The sequence below is a fragment of the Ptychodera flava genome, chromosome 3, assembly GCF_041260155.1.
Source record: "Ptychodera flava strain L36383 chromosome 3, AS_Pfla_20210202, whole genome shotgun sequence".
NCBI classification, from domain to species: Eukaryota; Metazoa; Hemichordata; class Enteropneusta; family Ptychoderidae; genus Ptychodera; species Ptychodera flava.
In genome coordinates, this window is record NC_091930.1 from 45,374,342 (window position 1) to 45,392,220 (window position 17,879).

Genomic DNA, 17,879 nt, shown 5'->3' on the forward strand with positions numbered 1-17,879 from the left:
CATCAAACCATATGATAAAGGACGGGGACAGCAGCTTTAAACATTGACGATTACATAAGAGAGTGCCAACGTTAACTTGGCAATCAACGATGTACACAAAATTGGCAAGAGATGACACAATTACTACAATAGAAGACATACACAATCTCACAACAGAAATGTACAATGAAAAACACATTGACTATCCCATATATGAAAAAAATTGAACCCAGTCAATAGAAAAATAAGAAAACCACTTTGGTACCTTCTACCAAAAATACATAAAATGCCACCACCAGGAACTAAGCTCGTAGGACGGCCAATTATAAGTGGAAGCTCTAGTCCAATATTTAACATATAAGAATTCATTGACCACTTTCTCAAACAAATCGTCAAGAAACAACCAACATACATCAAAGATACAACAGACTTTATACGGGAAATTGAGACAATCAAAGTTCCAGCCAATGCAACACTAGCAACACTAGATGTAATTTCAATGTACACAAATACACCAAATAATGAGGCAGTTGAATCAGTCGGCAGAGCATTAAATCAGGAAAGATCATCAAACAATTAGATAATCAAGCAGCCACCAACGAAATACATGATAGCTCTGCTAGAAATAATCTTAAAAAACAACACATTTGAATTCAACGATGAGTTCTACCGGCCAATATAGTGTGCTCTATGGGGTCTCTCTCGTCTCCTGAAATAGCAGATATGACATATCATGAGACAGAAACAAATACCGACCTGGTTGAGGTTCAGGGATGATGTTTTTCTGATTTTCATCGGAACACAATACGAACTCAATGAATTTATATCAAACATCAACAAAATGCATCCTACTTTCAAATTTTCATTTGAAAGCTCCTCTCAAGAAATCATATATTTAAACCTGACTATCTACAAAGGTCGTCGATACAACATAAAGAACATTCTCGACAACAAGACACACATAAAACCAACAGATACATTCCAGCTCTTACAAAGAAACTCATGCCATCCGACAGCAACATCCAAAGGTCTGATCAAAGGTGAAACATTACGATACATCAGAACATGCAACAACGAAGCCGATTTTACACAGAAAGTCACACAATTGAGTGACAAATTACAAGACCGACGATATAAAAAATGAAATAGATTGCATTATCAGACAAACATATCATAAAAGCAGAAAAAGACGGCTTCGACAACATAAAAGAAGGAAAGAACGCCACCAACAATACAGTAGTCTTCATAACAACATATAGCCCGTACATCGAAACGACAAAATTCAAGCAAGCCCTGACAGTGAACTTGAAAAAGACGAAACACTAAAAAACCTGTTCCAAAATCAACCAATAATTGCATATAGAAGGAACAAAAATATAGGCGATACACTTATAAGCGCAAGACTTCACAAAAGCGACAACAGCTCGAACTCAGGTTCACACGAACCTACACAAACACAACAAGACCAAACAGTAGACATTCTAGCTTCCCTACTTGAAAACAAACGTATGTGGAACAACGTAACTACCAAAATAAAAACAATCAACCATTCAACACGTCTCATCAGTCAAAATGAATTTTAAGCGACTGATGAAGAAAACTCTGTTTTCGAAACGCAGCGCCAAAGGATTGCAGTATCACACTAGTCTCTCCACTCCAGTGCGGAGTAACATCAAGACGTGTAGATTACGGGTACGTCTCGCAATGGCTAAACAACATTTTACATAAAACAGCCAAACATGAGATACACTTAAAAAAATAATACACAATTTCATACACAAAACGCAAACAATATAAATATGAACGATGTGTGGACTTGCTTTCCCTTTACTACCTATTAAACCTCGGAAATTGTGAAAATCCACATAAGCAACACGTTCTGTGGACGAAGAATGTGACAGTGATTATTGTTAATACATGTATAAATATGCATGTTATGGGACTTATGATCACTTGCCTATAATCTAGATATAGTACGTGGATTCCTAAACCACTAAAACATCGTGGTAGACACAGACATCACTAGTCTAGGGTTAATATTTAAGTAGTTATGGCCATTTTAAGTATATGGCGGCCATTTTGGACGCCATCTTGAAAATGACACGGATCCGGTGGTCAGATTTTGGTAGACTTTTTTTATGTTATTAAGCACATTTGACTCTATAAAAAACCGTTGAAAACCCTTTTGTAGCAATTTTTTGGGGTCACACCATATTTTCAGCCGACTATAGCTCCTTAATCAAGATGTAATGATGAAAGTATAATAGTGAAAGAGCATTGGTCACTCACGTGAACCTAATTCTAACGAAAGTGTCTCATATTTTGGGGGGGGGGCAAAATGCGTTACATTATTATAATGCGTTAGTGATACAATCCATACCTGTTATATTTTACATTGTAATTCGTTTTACTTCATAATATGTATTGAAGATACTCATGCAAGAAATTAGATAAGTTATATCAGTTACGGATTTCTAGTGTAGATACGGATATCATGTAATTCTTTAATTCCTTGCCATAACTTACACTAAATTTGTCACTTTTGGTCAATTTTGACGATTCTAGCGCAGTAGAAGGGTCCCTTTTCGGACACCCTGTACTATCGCTAAAAGTTTTCGAAGATGACATTTATTGTATTTGTCATTTTCTTTTTTTTCCTTGGACCTATTAAAAAATGATTTACCTCAAATGATTTTGTTAATTGGGCTTTTTTATTTCATATCGCTTTGTAATTAAAGATAATAATATTCAATTGATCACGGCATTGTTTCCTTTTAACCTACCTGGAAACCCAAACGGTAGGAATAATATCCACTCATGAAAGCCGCTCTAGATCTGAAATGATATTTTAGACATGAATAACGCACGTTTTCCCTTTTTTGATTGAACATGGTACAGTTTGGAGGATGAAGTTGTTGTAGTTTGTATAATTTTGCGTATTTGACGCTGCTCTTTTGTCTTCCTCAAACTTTTATCTAACCAAAAATCACCTACATAAATGATTTAAAACAAGATATAATATTAAGGTAATAGATCGAAAGAATAACAAAGGCTCACGCCGATTTATATCAGAAATAAGTACTTCTATGAAGTTAATATTGCATAATACATACATAACCTCAGATGCCATGTTGAAATATTCAATGTGTGAGCACGTTTGTCAGTCTCATGAATATTGCACGTTCGTCACCAACAAACATACTCACGAAGATGAACGTCCAAATAAACACACAAATCTACTTCCAATTGTGCTTCATATGTTAATTAAACCTCATAATTTGCATAGCTAACGGATGCTTTTAATATAGAAATAATCCGCATTTTATATACTTTTCGGGATCAAGACTTTAAAAAAGCCTAGAAGTTACATTATTAAAGTTGAGCAAGGTTTTTGTCATTTAATTCATGGCAAAAACTGGTTAACCAAAGAAAAATTCAAAAGCGTCAGTCTTTAATGTGTCTGCTTGTGCCCTGCATCTATTTCTGCGACACATTTTTATTCAAGAGGCGAAGCTATTTTATTCGTCATATTGCCAAAATAGTGTAGGTATTAGAGAGTATGGTACTCACGGACTGCACGATTGCGACACATAGGATTGATTTAGAATGACACCTTCTCTTGCAAGCTTATCGATGGTCGGGGTGATGACGTAAGGATTGTTGTAACCAACATCAGCCCAACCTTAGAAGAAAGAGAAAAGGAGCAGAGAGAAGAAAGAGAGATCAGTGCTGACATTGATAATTTAGCAATAGCCGTTCAGTCCATTTACAACACGAGTCAACTTTAAAAATTACCAGAACTGCTTGGAAGTAATTTACTTAACCCCGACGATGTATTCCATTACATTTTTTGATAAAAGAATTCACGTATTGCACATCTCCACACGTCTCTCAGTCATGTTTTGAAACAATGGATAAGCTGTAGTGTCGGATCGCAGACACAGAAGCAAAGTTACCGTTCGTGTTACTTCGATTAAACTTCTTCTTCAAGAATGTCTTCGTCATCTATGCAAAACGGAAACAACTTTTTTTTTTCTGATATGTCATGAAAGTCTTCCAAACAAGAATGACATTGGGTTGAGAGATAGGTTTGCACAAACTGCCACTGGTAAGCTTATGGTAAGTTTATTGTATCTGTACTTTATATAAACAAAGAGAAACCTAGTTATATTTATTATTAGCTACTATTATTACATTGTACTACCTTATCTTTATTGGAGAAAAGTTTGAACTCATTTTTTTATAACACTAATATTGCCACATAAGTGATGTAAATCCTATATTTACAACCTAGCAATAAATTATAATTATTTTTATTATTATTGTAGTTATTATTATACACGGTCACTTATAGGGGAGCACTTCAATTGCTTGCCAAAAAGTATGAGTGCCACCCGATGGGATTGGTATTTCACAAACTTGGTCTAAAATAGGGTTGTCAATTCCACTGTAAACCAGGGTCTAAAATGGGGTCGATTTTTGGGTGCCAATTCGTAACATACAAAAACGAATTTCAATCGTCCGTTCCCGTCGGCCGTCTCGGTAGCTAGCCACGACCGGTTCCATGATGCATTTCGTGCTGGGGTATACAAAGCGTATTTTTCTTATAAAACTTAAGTCGTAGAGTATACGTAGGGTATGTTACTCAAAGAACACTATGGTAGGTTACACCCTAACCTTAGCCCTGCGTACGATGCTGTATTATCTCGGCGTTATAACAATATAAATAGTGTCTCATATCAAATAAAACTCATGAAAAGTGGCTGACTTTGTCTCTTTAAACTTGATGGGATGCAATGTAGTTTTGTTCTTCAAATTAATTTACATTAGTTAAGACGGGTGCTTCGGTAAATGAAAATACAATTAAAATTCTAGAGTGTGTAGAAGAACATAGGCGAAGATGTGTAATCTCAAATATTTTAAGAAATAACAGCGAAATGAAAAACTTGTACCAGCAGACTTTTTTCAGACATATTTTTCATGTACGATGTACCGATCGCTTTCCCATTGGAAACAATGACGTCTGATGTACCGAACAGATTGCTCACTTCTCACCATATAACTTCCTTATATTCAACCAATGGTGGAAAAAAGTGGCTGATCCGGTGATCCTTTGATTGATATACAAATTCGTATCGTTTCAGATTTTTGAATTTCTTCATAAAACTTATTTTATTTGCAATTTATTGATTCCGATCACTCGAATATACTGTTGGTCTCAATAAAATGGCAATCTGACGGCGTTTACATGTGCACAACAAGAGTCTAAAATTGATGCATATTAATCATTGAGCGTCTATTAAAAATGCTTGTCAAGTTGTTGTCTTTTATACCAATTTTGGGTCAAAAAACGGAGTCAAACGGACGCATATTATCCACTGCTATCGTGTAGTGAACGTTATAGATCGATATTCTATTGTCGGCCTACTCGCGGATTACATGTCATTCGCAGCCCACAATGGCGCCAAACTTGGCCAAAGTGCGCCCAAATATGCTGAAACATAAAGGCATCACTAAAACTTAACAAACTGTCGTCGATTCAGTTTGAGTACAAGAAAACAACGGATAAGTTAATTTTATGGTATTATAACATCAATTTGAGTATAAAGTCATTCATAAAATGATTGAACCTGCAAGCCGGACGTCGTGACACTCAGCCGCGGCACAGACGATAATGAGCAAACTGTGGCCGCGGCTATCGAGAACGGGTTATTTTTGTCAATATTCGAACATTATTCAAAGGATTCTACTTTGCAAAGTTTGTATGAAATTTTCAAAATTATTTATTATTATCTTTAACGAAATTATCAATTGTATATTTAAATTTTACGAATAAAATTAGCATGTTTAAATATAGTGAAGAAGGGTGTTCGTCCTGACTCTAGAATAGGTACGACAGCAAGCAACGATCGAGTGTCTCTAAGCTTAGACGACGGAATTTCAACAACAAGGTACAATTTAGGAATCATTATGCACAATGTGCATGGAGAATATAACAGCTTGCACCTTTAAATGTACTGATAACCTTGTGAACTCGTTGCTCTTGAAAAATAAAATGGCATTTCTTCTGATGTATTTCAAGTCCGTACTGTCATTGCTGTCAGAAATGATGGACGCTCGTCACTTCTTCGGCTCGGCTCGACTCCTTGACTGCCGCGCCAGCATTGATCATGATGTTGAAATTGAAACCCTTCAGTGTTGCTATAGAAGACATTCTTACTGCTGCAGCGATGATTGGTACTGGTCTTGGGTCATCGGCTATGCTTATCATGTTGTTTGATGGATATCGACAGGGACTCTTTTGACGAGGCAGACAACACAAAATGTTGGCAGCATCGCGTATTAAAATAGCACTGGCAGTGTTCGCGGTGACTTTTTTCTCCTCGCGTACGGCATACGCATTAGTCTGCTAAAATTGCGTAATGGCTGGATTTGAGTGCGTAATTTCACTTCCGCACTCGATTGATGAAAAAACTGACTGCAAAATACAATGTGCCGTTGAATAAACCTACACTACATATTCGGATTGTACGATGTAACATTATTTTAATGAAAACAGTTTAACGAACAACTTGAACAATGTTGAAACGTAACAGCGAAGGTTATACATGCGACCGTCAAAACACATTGGGCAACCCAAAAGTTAGACTCATGGCAGCTTATCAAGACGGTTTCTGGACGTTTCGGCACCAAGTCGTTTCGGCCCAAGACGTTTCGGCCTTTGAATTTCAGGACCCAAGTCCGACGTTTCGGCATCGCAACCCAAGACGTTTCGGCACCGCTGAAGGCTACCTGTGGGAACTAGTGCTGGAGCGTAATGTTACAAATCAAAGTACTAAAAAGTATAGTGTCAACTAACATTATCACGTACATGCTTTAATCTTTGTGAGAACATGGGAAGAGACCGTAAGAAAAAACTTCCGAATCGTATCATTTTGAAATCTGTGACTCAAGTTTATCGATATCAATAGCCGCCGACACGGCAAAAATTTGAAAGCGGTGACGAAACAGCAAGGCAAAATTACACAAAATGCACATAAAGTACTGGTCAGAACGCAAAGGTCACGCTTACGAATATGACGGATCAGTCAATCACTGAATAGTTTGAAAAAAAATCGAAACACAGATGCCGAAACGTCTTGCGTTGCAGTGCCGAAGTGACTTGGGCCGGAAATTGAGAGGCCGAAACGACTTGGGCCGAAACGACTTGGTGCCTGAACGACCAGTTACCATCCAGACACTTCTGCAGTGTTCAAAATTTATCGGGATTCCGACGAGCTCTACCGATGAATCATTTTTTTCACGGACTCGTAGAGCAAAGTTGAAAGAAAACAGATTTGTCTGCTTCGACGCCATGCTGCATGTGTGCTTGATCAAAATTTGGGAACAGCGAGACGCGATGATCGTGCACGGTCGGCATTTATATAATTTGTCGCAACATTTCTGTCAATCACTCACTTTCAGAAACTATCGCTCGCCTGAAAATTAGCAATGTAATTCATAGGCACAGCTGACATGATAACATGCCTAACGTGATAACGTGTGGACTACGATGCCGATTTTTCAGACAACGCCCAGAGAATCCGAAACTTTCCACACAACATGAGTGATTGACAGAAATGTGTTGCAACAAATTTCGTTTGGTTGTCGCCTAAGCTCAGTCGTGGGGAGTGCTTTTGGTATTATCCTTTGCGTATAGAAAACGCATAACGATGAAAAAAATGCGTAGAGAGTCAATTTCAATGCGTAAATACGCACGATTTTTGCGTAAACGCGAACTCTGACTGGTGTAGAAATAGAGCGATTTATCGCAAATCAACGACGACAACACATAAATTCATAAAAAATCCTAGTATCGGCGGTATTTTGTATTTTACACATATATTTTAACACTAAATATTTCTTTGTGCTTCATTACAATTCCAGTTTTGTGTTTGGAATTGGAAAATAAGTTATGAACAGCTGATTTTTTGTTTACGTATAAAAGTAGTCCTGGTCCCATATCCACCACATGTGGAATATAGACTCATCGAAGTCATATCCTTATAGTGTGGCATCATACTATAGGGATAGCTGGATCTATAAATGTGATGAAAGTCAATATATACGGGTTGTTATGGAAATATCCATGACGTGACCTGAACAAACGAGCGGCACGCGAGCAGATTTCGATCGATAATTTATTGAAAGGAACTTGATACAACTGATGTCATTTTCTCTGGTATAAAAAACAAAAAATAAAACACTGAGGCCTCGTAATACTTTTTCCAATATTTCTATGCTTTGCATCAAATACAGTTGTTTGCTGTCTCCCGAAAGCATGCTGAAACACACAATATTTAGTATATATATATATATATATATATATATATATATATATATATATATATATATATATATATATATATATATAAAATTAAATAAATGAATTTGAGTCTGAAACACAATATACAGTGTATATATATATATATATATATATATATATATATATATATATATATATATATATATATATATATATACTTGTTTAGTTCAAGATCAGCTGGAGTAGAGTGCTCAATACTAGAGTAGAGCTGAATACACAACTGTATGTATATATATATATATATATATATATATATATATATATATATATATATATATATATATATATATATATATATATATATATATATATATATATAGTTAATAATTGAATTTGAGTCCAGCCTAAAAGTCATTTGTCGATTATAAAAATATACGGTACACATTAACAGGCTGTGTTGACAAGCTGAATTCTGGACAGTTAAACATGCTGTAGGGAGTAGAAGAATAACGTAGTTGTATTCATTGAACAAAAATATTGTCAAAATCATCAAAGTTAATACAGCTACTGTCCCGCTAATGCCCAATGGTAGTGTCACTGTCACTACGTACCAGCAGTGACAGAGACAGCTCTGATGCTGATGTAGTTAAAGAAGAGTTTTAGTCATATAATGTTCATGGCAGTGAAGCATACGTTTATAAAAGATCAGGCCAGAGAGCAACACGGGGGAGACCAGAAGACTAGATACTTATCAGGAATTTTTGAATTCTGGCAGATCAGAATGTAACAGCCTTCGTATGTGATTGTTTTCTTTAAACTATGATTTCCAGTTTTGTTATATCGATTAAGTGCATGGAAAAATATAAAAATTAATTAATTCGTCTATTCATTTATTCAGTCCACCATCCAACAGGCATGGCCCAAGGATGAGATATACGTTATCCACCACTTAAATGGAACAATGAGGAGTTTAATACATGCCTCAATATGGGTACAAATCAGTTGAATAGGAACATCCGGGGAGTCAGCGGGCCTGTGAACGATGTACTGACCGGTTTCCATGGTTACTCGGTCCAGTGAAACCCTTCAACGTTTTCTACGTCAAAGTAGACGCTTAACGCTAGATGTAAAATATCCATGGTCGCACTGCTATTTTGACTTTCGTTAAATTTTGTTTAATGCTGGTCGATAATGGTAAAATTGTTTCAAATACCCTGCGTGTAACTAAATGTCATATGGCATTAATTGTGAAGAGGCATGTAATAAAAATATTATTGCCTGAATACATGGGTACATGTGCCCTCGAAGCAGGAGACAATTTGTCCTCCTGGCGTCGGGCACATTGTCACCTGCTCTCGGGCACATAAACCCAAGTATTCAGGAAATAATATATAAAAGTGCCTTGCTCAAGGGCGTAACACTGTGCTAGAGTCTCGAAATTACCATCCTTCGGTGGATAGACAGGTACTCTAACCGCCATCCCGCTGTGCCTCCAACTATTTTAACATAAGTTGGCAAACTAACGTGTTAAGCAGCAGATGTGACATGATTTTAATTTGACTTTACGTCACAGACAAATAAATTGTGCCATTATTCCCTGTTTTGGCATTAGCAGTTTTCACGGTCGTGCAGACGTAAGGACAAATCCAACTTTTGCAAACCCGACACCTAAGATATCGTGTCTTTAACATATTCATTAAATTTCCGGTGGACCAGTTAAGGTGAGCATTCGGAAGATTTTTTGAGGAGGTCTTGTTAGAGATTTGCTTGCGATTGGCTGTTAAATTGGCAATTTTACATGTAGTCATTAATGGCTAGAACGACATATGCCTCGATTGCTTTACAAACAGAATTTTATGTACGATTACGTGTGTAAATGAAAGCACCGTGTGCAAAAGCTGAAACGAAATTTCAATGACTTATTTTAATGCCGTTTGTTGGTTAATTCCAGTGTACAAAATTGCATGAGGTAATGCTAAGAAGAAGGTTCTTACAAAGGGTTATTTCATTCAAAACGGAGATACCATTCTCTTTTGGGCATCCGTGTTTTACAGGGACCGAGTTTATCGTAGTCAGAACAAACATGCTAAGCATATTAACTACATCATTACCCGTCCTACCTCCCTGCAACGATCACAGGATATTCCGTGCCACATAAAAGTGCAAACAGAGACTCAAAGAAAAAAATTACAATCATCATCACCATCAGCATCATCATCATCATCATTCTCATCATCATCATCATCATCATCACAGTCTAACAGAAAAGTCATTGTCATTATCATCATCACCATCATCATCATCATCATCATCATCATCATCAACTTCATCACTCTATTACCATTAACAACAACAACAACAACATCATCATCATCATCATCATCATCATCATCATCATCACTCTATTACCATCAACAACAACAACATCATCATAATCATGGCCGTTAATATAAATTCACCAAATAAACGGTCAAAAATCACCAATTGCTGGTAAAATTCATGAGAGATAATGTAAACGCCTGCCACTTTGTCAGGTTTCGAAGCCGCTGTTCCACTATAATCTATAATTTCCTAGACCAGTTATCAGGTGAAACACTATTTGTGACAGTACTCTAGAGGTTCATAGAACAACGTGCATTCTTTACCAATACGGACAGACAGGGCGTGAAATCTCAGGTTTGGGTGTCCTTATTTAAAAGCAATACAAACTGCTGGCCCTCTTCACAATTACAGTTGAATAAATTATCTCATAATCTCATAAGTGTGAAACTGGAAATTACCTCGTATAGTAATACTAAAGAACCCTGCAATATATAGTGGATTCTTTAAATTATACAATTATTTTTTTCTGTCTGATAATTTAATTAATAAGCTGATGATTTCATGAAATAGAGTCAAAATGTTGCAAAAGATTTTATAATAAAACGATCTCTTACCTAGATCATCAGCGAGGATAAAGATGATATTGGGCTTCCCATGTTGGGCGATCTCCGTTTTTGTAGGAAATTGCCACCAGATACATCCAAAGGTGAAAAAACTTAAAATTACTAAGCGTCTGCGAATAGGCATCGTGCGATAGCAGTGGATGTAGACTTTTTGCTGTCGAGTCACAGGTAAAGCTGCTGGCAATAATAATGTTTGAGAGACTGGATATTTGTTGACGGATAAGGCATATTTTCAACCGAAGTATTAATCTGTTGCTCTGACCAATGTATCAGGTGCATTTTATCAGCAAGAGGATTTTGGGCTACGATTTGTTCACCTCGCAGTAAAAAAACTAAATATTAATGATCCCCTCCACGGCAGCGCCACGCTGTCGCATAAATTCGATACGAGACAATATAATCCAATAGCCGCGTGCACCGTAATCACGTACCGCCTGACCAGGTACCTAATTTCACGGGCCACGATTCACGTTCTTAAAGCCTGCCGCACGCGAAATAAATTAACTGAGCAGAATTTCATTCGAGAGTCTTTGCTTAGCTAGTTTACTTTTGTGTGTGGACGACCTTTTGCAAGTGTTTGACCTCGCAAGCAATGAGCAAAATATACAACATGTTCGATATTTTTGCCTCGCGAGGCAAATTCCTCGCGTGCGCGGGAGAAAGTGTTTTTCCTTACGTTTTTTCAGTGTAAAATAACCGCCCGTAGCCTGGCCATAAGCATTGGAAACGCAGTCGTCGCTTGTGGTTCAATACACGGCGGACGCCGCTGTAGAAAGATAGGCCAATCTATCTTTTTGCCGTGTGTTTGGATGGCATTCGCCATGCATCGAACCGCAAGTGAGTTTGAAAACAATGGTATTTTTACTGGTTGTAATTCTTCGCCTCTACCTTCAAAAACATAGTTAGCCCCCGATCAGGTTAGGTAAAAAGCTTGGTTACATCTCCATTCAATGAGAGCCTCCAAGGCAGAAGAAACTGACCAGCCCCTGTGCGGTACCATTATCGACTTTTGAATTTTGTTTCTTAATTTTGCATTTTACTGTCTTTATTCGGCGACGTACGTATAACGATACACCGGATGTGATCCTTCACCGCTACAATGCAGATCGCTCTGTTATTTCTCCAGCTATTGATACTAAAAAGATACCCGCAATCTTAGGTAATGCATTACAAAAACGCGATTTTGTATTTCTGAAGTTTTCCTTTTTTTTTTCGTTTAAATTCTACATTGTGAACAGATGCAAGTATTTCAGCGACGTAAAAATCCGAATATCATACGTAACAGCGGCTTTATCACCGGCTGCAACGCTTTGCAGACTGCCCTCCACATCGCGACATCGCTCACCCCGTTGTTCCTATTCCTGTATCTTGAGATAATATGCTTCAATTATGTATTTTTTTATTTTTATTTTGTACTCAATTTATTCAATTTATGACATATGTAAGGCTGGAACTCTTCGATATCAACGTTGCTTTACGCCATATTGTGAACGTTGGCTTTTTCATAGGCTGTAATTAGTCTTTAGTTGTATTTGAGTGGTCCGAAATCGTAAAGAAGCATATTAGCAAAAATAAATACAATGTCAGTTATGTTCTACTTGATTTTGCTTCCAAATTTACATTCTTTTAGGATAAATATTCGATATCAGAAGTTCTCTTCGTGGACGCCGCCATCTTGAAGAAACTGTTCCTATAATTGATAAAAGCACTAGCACACTGAGCTTTTCAACAGCGACGATGTACTGGACGATTATCTATTTGCCCAGTTGTGTATATTTCATATTATCGACTAGTAAACAATTGTATTCTCAGCTTAGTGGGCAATACACAAAATGTATTTGCAAAGCCGACATTCTTACTAACGGGCGTATTATGTTATTAACAGCTGGTGAACGTTTACAAAATGTGCTTATAATAATAAATCCAAATATATGAAGAACGACACCGATTGAGAGAAATACAAGTAACAGTATTACAGAAATGGGTACTTGACAGTTCCATTTGTAAGATGTAACGAGAGCTCCACAGCAAGACATCACATGACCCCATAACAACAGAAAATGAGAGCGCTACAGATGAGTCGATGTGTTTGTGGAAATTCCATTGATGGCTTGCATCACGGTGGCACCAAGGTATAGTCTGCGTGTTATCTTTTTTATGGCAAATATTTAACAGGATTTTGTACAGTAGTCATTAGGCAGATTCTGTTCGGCAGATTGTGAAATCGTTTGTACTGACAGCAGTATTAAGCAGTGTCTTGTTTGTCAATTTATGGGGTGACAAATCAGATTGATATTTTTCGCAGCAAGGCCCAGCATCAGGTATGACACGGCTTGTAGTTGTGGACGGCACAGGTGGAGATTATAGTTTCAATTTATATTCAACTTGAAAGTAGGAGTAGTAGTAGACCATAAATTTTAACAAAACAAATGGTGCTATAAACCCTCCCTTGAAGTGGAATGGCCCGATACAATAATACAATAATATCAACTGGTGATATGCTTGCCAACACTCCTTAGCAACCAACTTTTTATGAGTACAGTAATGAGCAAACAAGTTCGATTTCAATTGATTTCTTCGCTGATTTCTGAATGTGGGAAAGCAGTCAAAACCAAAGTATGCATGTATGGTAAAGGGGGTATTACATGAAGTTTGGTCGATACAAGTAAAAAAAACTGGGGAAATGAACATATCGCGTTCGGTATCCCCATGGAGAGCTCCGGACGTTTGTGTGCAATCATATTATATACATTATCAATCATATTTGATTGATTTGAACTTTCATAGGCCAGGCTCAGGAAACTGGGCGTTGAAGCCTATTGATTTAATTCAAATTCTACTTCTTGTTTTCCTTATTCTTCTTCAATAAATTCACTTGCAAAAGCACTCCAATTTTATATGTAAAATGTTTTCACTCGGGCTACTGAAATAAACAAACGAAAGTTTGCGGGGTCACGTGACATAAACCGCCATATTTGATTTTTGAAAAAAAAACCATATTGAATCTTTAACAATCGTCTTTGCCATAACCGTTACCATTTTAGCCAAAATTTTACTGATATCATTGTTATTGTGTGTACTTGCAAGTTTGAGAAGGGCATTTCAAAGGGCTTGGCAGCCATTTTGTAGCTATTAACATGGAAAATATTGAAATATCATCTTCTCCAGAATCAAACGACCATATCAGCAGAAATTTTGTAAATATCATCATAAGTGCAGGTATTGACGTACATAAACGTATAATAGTTCACGTAAAACGCACAAGAAGTGCTGATTTTACACAAACGTAAAATACATGTATCTTTACAATGGTACCTACACAAAAGCAAAAGAAAATAACAAAGAAACAATACTACCACTCGGGAAAAAAATTGAACCATATTTGGCTTGACTGAGAAAAAACATAATTATAAAGGAATCAAGCAGAAAAAAATGACCATTCACCTTAAATATGCATATATGCCTATAATCAGTTATCATAAGTGCTATACCCTACATATTCTGTATGATGTCGAACCTTATGGCACCATATCCTTTGCCTCATCAATTACGTACAAATCTAATTATCGATCAGCAAATAGCGCTAGAGGTCCGTAGACCTTTGACCTCAATGATCTTAGACCTCAAATTTGCATATATGCCTAAAAACCAGTAAGTAACCATAAGTACTATACACCTCATCTTCAGAATGAGGGGAACCTGATTGTACCATATTCTGTACCTCATTAATTATGCAGATATATAATACTTCGCTAGGCGATACAGCTAGAGGTCTGATTTACTCTACACAAGGATAACTAAGGGAGGAAAGTTTTTTAACAAAATGTCATGTGACCTCGATGAACGTTGACCACAAATATGAATACATGCCGATAAATGAATAACCACAAGTTCAACACCCTTCATATTTGGTTTGTTGCTGGAGCTTATCGCGCCAGATCCTGTACCTCATTGATTCGGTGCATTTCTCATTTTTGGCTGGCGAATAGAGCTAGAGGTCCGATTTTTGGTACTGAGGGATAAATAAGGGAACAAAACGTTTTGCCAAATGTCATTTGACCTCGATTTCACAAATACGCCTATAAAGCAGGAAGCGCAAATGCCACCGCCTCCATATTTCACGGGAGGAATCACCTTAAGGCACCTCATCCTCTACCCTATTAAATATGCACATATCTAATTCTGGGCCAACCTATAAAGATGGAGGTCTGATATTTGGTATATATGGATAAATTTGGGAACGATTTATGGCAAAACTTTTAAGGGACCCAGACGACCTTTGACTCGATTTCATAAATATGCCTATAACCACAAGTCTTAAATGCTTTGATGTGATGAAGCATCTTTCGGCATTGGAGTATCATTAACTATCATTCTGGTACCTTTTTCCAGTGCTTGCAAGTACTCGGGCCACGCGAATGCAGCTTGCAGCTAGCTTTAATCTTATTTTATTAATTTTGACTGTGATATTTCAAATAAAGATTGCAACTTCAAACCTGCTGACTGCTTTCTTTATTTCATACAAGTCCTTATCTCCTTTATTTCATACAAGTCCTTATCTCCTCTTCAAAATGTGTACACACCACTTTAACTGATCAGCAAACATTGCTAACTACCTATCAGCATTCCGTATCAGCGGATTAATTGATTGAGACAACACCACAGCTGTCCCGCATGTAGTAAAATAAGTCTTATTTTACTACGTATCAGACAGCTATGCTGTTGACTCAATCTATTAATCTGCTAATACGGACAACCGGTTAGCTAGTCGCCAATGTTTGTAGAAAGCTTAATGTCTACATAGTTATATGTATCGGGCTACAATATTTGTGCAGTTACAGAGAGATAGCGGCTGCTTGTTCATTGATATCAGTGTCGAATTTGCCCAGTCGGAGGAGTTCGACATGTAAATGTTGCCTCGAATCTAAACGGAGTGTTTCAGCCTCTGAGGGTTTTTTTTGGCCTTCGCCACACTCCGTTTTGAGACAAAACCAAATCAAATGATGTAGGTCCTGTAATCCCAGCTGTGTTATCTGTAAAACTGTATGGAGTTAATGCTATGTCCATCACTTAATACTAGTATTCATCATGACATGGTGAGTTAGAGGATGTCTGACTCTGAGGAAATTCGCCTTGCAAAATGGCGATCGCAAGGTACGTGGTTCAGTGAAACCGCCCTGTAACAAAATGTCATATAGTGTTAAATGTAAAGAGGCATGCAATAAAACGTTATTGCCTGAAAACACGGGTTTATGTGCCCTCACAGCAGGGAACAGTTTGCCCCCGGAGTCGAGCAAATTGTCAACTGCTCTGGCACATACACTCATGTATTCACGCAATAATATAAAACCCTTACTTTGCTAGCTGCGTCATATTACAGTCTGCTTATATGAGCATGCGCAATTCAATTTAGTGCGCATGAAATCAGCCACAAGCTGTGTTAGACTCAACTCTCACCGACATCAACCTTTCTTTTATTTGTTTTAATAGATAAGAGTGTCTACGCCTAACAGCTTGATCTCTAAGCTTACAGTACGCTTTCAAGAAATCCGCGATGAATGTAGTTCATACTGCCTTTATTCTCGTGGAGTAACTAACTGACCGTGGACGTAACTGATCGTGGATTTGGCTTGAAGCCTAAAGGTTTATTGCTACCCTCTGGAATGCGGTTTTGCGTTATTCATTCATTTAGTTCCACATTATTAGCTTTTCTTCAAACGTACAAAAAAGTGTCACAGACTTTGAAATAGTGAGTTCAGCATTACAAATATTCAGTTAACACTGTCAGAAAATATTCAAAATAGCCGAATGTACGCTGAATTATGTGTTGACCTATTTAGTAAACTTAAATATTCTCCCCAGCTTATGTAATTTGGATATCAAGATGGCGAGTATCAATATTCAATCTAAACAAATTACATTACATATCGAATCAGTGAAAGAATTGTAACTATAAACTGATTTGTAGAAGATTTTGTTTTGTCCGCAATGAGCTTTGGACGCCAGAAGTTTTTTTCGATATATCAACTATGTCACCCCCTCTATGTTCAACGAATTTCAGCATCATGTCGGCGAGTCGTAGCGTATGATATGTAAATTAATCTTGTAACGTCTTTACATGGTAAGACATTTCATGTTCATTCCTCGCATAATTGCAGCAATTTCTCGGAGACTTAGCAAGGCACCGCACCATTTCTCATCCGTTGTTTTATGATAACAGTGTTTACTCGGTGATGTACTGGTATGTAGCCATGAAGATGAGTTGCACCGGAACGGCATTGCTCTGCGTACAGCACATGTGATTGTCCTAGAGTAGAAATTATGGGTGTTGTATAACTGTAAATTTGTGAAATAATTTTACGAAAATGTTGGTATTTGTGGACGGACTTTGCACTTTCTCGGGGTATGTCTACAAATAAGTAAAGTACTTACTGCAGATTAACTCTTCATAAGCAAAACATTAAGCTTAGAGTTTATCTGTCACCGGAAGTTATGCAGAGCAAAAAATATATCAGATATAGTGAAACAGATAAATGACAACAATGTTCATTTGTATTTTATCTTCATGCACAGACCAAGTTTGTCGACTCTGAAATACCTAGATTTATACTCAGGTCGTTCTACATCACGGCAACCCGTGTCTACGTCAT

General features: G+C 37.2%; 1 protein-coding gene across 1 annotated transcript in view; it reads right to left on the minus strand.

Moving 5' to 3' along the window:
* Positions 1 to 11,483, minus strand: part of LOC139130121 (arylsulfatase I-like) — a 34,107-nt gene extending 22,624 nt beyond the window's left edge. Inside the window, exons 1-3 of the mRNA XM_070695840.1 lie at positions 11,221 to 11,483; positions 3,550 to 3,661; positions 2,763 to 2,814 (exon numbers count right to left, since the gene is read on the minus strand). The gene's annotated coding sequence lies outside the window, so the exon portion shown is untranslated. The remainder of the gene's footprint in view (positions 1 to 2,762; positions 2,815 to 3,549; positions 3,662 to 11,220) is intronic.
* Between the last annotated feature and the right edge of the window lie 6,396 nt (positions 11,484 to 17,879).